A 3,056-nucleotide genomic window follows, 5' to 3' on the forward strand; every position below is an offset into this window, starting at 1 on the left:
ATTGGAAAGGAACCAACAGGTAGCAATGGGGTTAATGTAGAATATATATTTTTAAAGAAGGGATGATGAGGCTGGTATTCAATGAATTTGTTCGAACATGTGCTTCGGCAGGATGTTCATCACTCAAAGCCTATTACTTTCTTAAAAGATAAACTACAACCGTTGCCTTTAAAAGATGTTTGTCATATTTCGTTGTCATCCACAATCGAATACTAAATCTGTAACAATTTGATAATTGGTTCAATTTAATTGTATTCTTTTTTCTATTTTTTATTGAAAAGAAAGACTTTAAACTCAATTTTTTAAATAAAAAAAATAATATATTACATGTATTAGCTTGAATGGGATGAATGTGAACGTGTAAATGTCTATAGCACTGGCTGGCATGTGAGCAACATGTGCCGGCTTGCTATTGATTGTTATCTTTTCTTTTCATGTACATTTTTTGTGGCCGTTTTTATTTTTTATTTTTTTATTTTTGAAAATTAAGGGTTTCATTACTTAACAGGGAATGAAGTGTTCCCTGTACTGGATCCTTACAGAAGTTTCGCCTAATTTTAGGATGCTATGAATATGCACATTTCATCCCAAAATCAAGGCCATCAGTCTGAACACCCCATCTGTACAAAAGCTTCCCTATATCAAAAAATTCCTAGTACCTATCGATACACAGTCAGGCCAAAATTCAGCCTCACAAAAAGCACTAACTTGACATAACTCATGAACCTGTTAAAAGCAAATCCTTCAATAAGAATTGCCCGGTATCACTCACACAAGCAGAGTCAAGCACAGATAACTCACATAGAATCATTAGTCTGGTTCCAGAGCTCAACCAGAGAAGGACTTCCAAACCTGTGAAATGCGTTTTTATGGTTGGCAGCAGCAACAAGGTTAGAGAGTGCAGAAGCCTTCTCAAATTCACACTACTCCCCTCGAGTCGCAGGGTTGTCACCAGGTAGTCTCCCTTCCAACCTATCCCCATAACAATCAATCTCCACGCTACTCAAAGACATTTAAAAGATCTGCTTGACAATGAACCTCAATATGCTTTTTTTCAAACCAATGAATTCAATTTACTTTAATTTAAAGGGATCTTTAAAATATTTCTAGGCAAGAAGGAGACTTGAGAACTTGTCTATTTGAACTAGCAATATAAAAAGTGAGAGTTTTGATTCAAAATCATATTCATGGGGTAGTCAAAAATAAGTTGTATACATCATTAATTAAATGACACAGCCTTTGTTTGGTCCTATTCTTTAATTGTTCGCTTTCTTACGAGACCTAGTCAATGCATATTAAGAAAAACATTTATTTTTTGTCTGAATTTTAATAGAAAATTTCGTCAAAAGTATTTGTTTGTTTTTTTGGAAGGCAGTGTTACGAAAAAGAATAAAACTATTATAATAATACAAATTGTAATATATTTTTTGACATTTATATGTCAAGATCTATTTGTTTACAATAGATTAAAAATATCATAAAAGAAAAACAGATGGTTAGATTCCAACTCCCCATTTTTCTATTCCAATCATCATTAAACAAATACGTACGATTATAGTATATTATTCTTTTGGGTTGCAGATCTACAATCTTTTAAAAATTTGAATTAATTAATTAGTTTTTCCAGATTAAATCTGAATCAATTACATGACAATCAGAAACCTAATGCACTACCTACTACTACTGTTCTTTCCTGTGATTATTTATATAATTAATAAAAACTTAATTATAAAGTTTTGCCACTATGATGTATGCGCCTAATATTACAAACTTATCCAAATTCTATCACCAAAATGGCTTGAATGTAATTGAGTGATTAATTATCTAAGTGTGATGGCTTAATTAGAATTTACAAGAAATAAATTAAACTTGTAATAGTTGGTTAAAAAAATTTATAGAAGAAAATCATCAAATACTCTTTATCTTAATACTTTTATTTCAAGTATATTATCCACACATGACATGACTAATTTATTAGTACAAATTGGATTATCTCAATTATGAATTCATTAATTCACTCATCTCACCCTCAAATTTAACACTGAATTATTGTCATATAGGATAAATAATTTGGAATGAAGATGATGAGACAACTAAACTAATTTAGTAGAATGATTAACTAATTAATTAATAGATTTAGTTGAAGAAGTGCTTTTACTGAAGAGTTTGCATATTCGCTTGGAATAGTTTTATTGATAAGCACTCATCTGTTTATATACAAGTTACAACATCGATATAAAAAGAAAACAATCTGTACGATGAAATATATTGTAATGTCATATAATTGGACTTACGATTAAGGAAAGCAGATCACTTAGTCAAACCAAATGAAAAAATATCCTTCATTGTTTACTAATGAAAATATTGAACATATGATAATTTAAAATATAATATGTAACATGTTACATATTTAATAGCTTAAGAAATGAAACAAATTATAAAACAGAAGTAGACTTTCTTAACATAGAAATGATTTTCACATTAGAAACACCACGGAGTGCTATATTTGATAAATATAAGACTTTCTCTTTGTTTTACAGAATCGTTTCAATTTTCTTAGGAATTGGAATAATGAAATTATGGAATTGTTTTCCTGATAGTAAAACCAATAACGTCAAAATGAAATTAAAAAAAATTGTAAAATTCATTTATTTTAAAATACCCTTGGACATGAAACAGAACAATCTATTATTTCAGTTCAGAATACACCGTATGCAGAAAATTCTGGAAAGGAAAACGAAACTAATAAGTACCCTTTTATCTTTTTTTTGATGTCGTAGTAATTTAATACATGGCTAGTGTACAGGCCAGCAAGGCAAAGCCAATTGACTTGTAAGTAACCGAACTGGGCATTCTACCATTGTCCTTTCTGAAAAAGAGAGCTTGGTATACAGGGAAGTTGATGGTAACCAAAAGCAAACACAGGAGAATCTGCAACCCAAATAGATCCAAAACCTCGGAGTGATCAGCTTCCAAGATGACCTTCCTGATTGCCCCCAAGCTGCTGAACAGATTAAGCATTGCAAGTGTTGCTAAAATATCAAACATTGGTGAAG

At 30.7% G+C, this 3,056-nt stretch overlaps 1 protein-coding gene across 2 annotated transcripts in view; it reads right to left on the reverse strand.

Moving 5' to 3' along the window:
• The window catches only part of LOC110414816 (cellulose synthase-like protein E1), a 9,986-nt gene that overhangs the window by 3,716 nt on the left and 3,214 nt on the right, over positions 1 to 3,056 (reverse strand). The window lies entirely within an intron of this gene.

Source organism: Theobroma umbraticum, unplaced genomic scaffold, assembly GCF_002168275.2.
Source record: "Theobroma umbraticum cultivar Fairchild unplaced genomic scaffold, ASM216827v3 scaffold_147.0, whole genome shotgun sequence".
NCBI classification, from domain to species: Eukaryota; Viridiplantae; Streptophyta; class Magnoliopsida; order Malvales; family Malvaceae; genus Theobroma; species Theobroma umbraticum.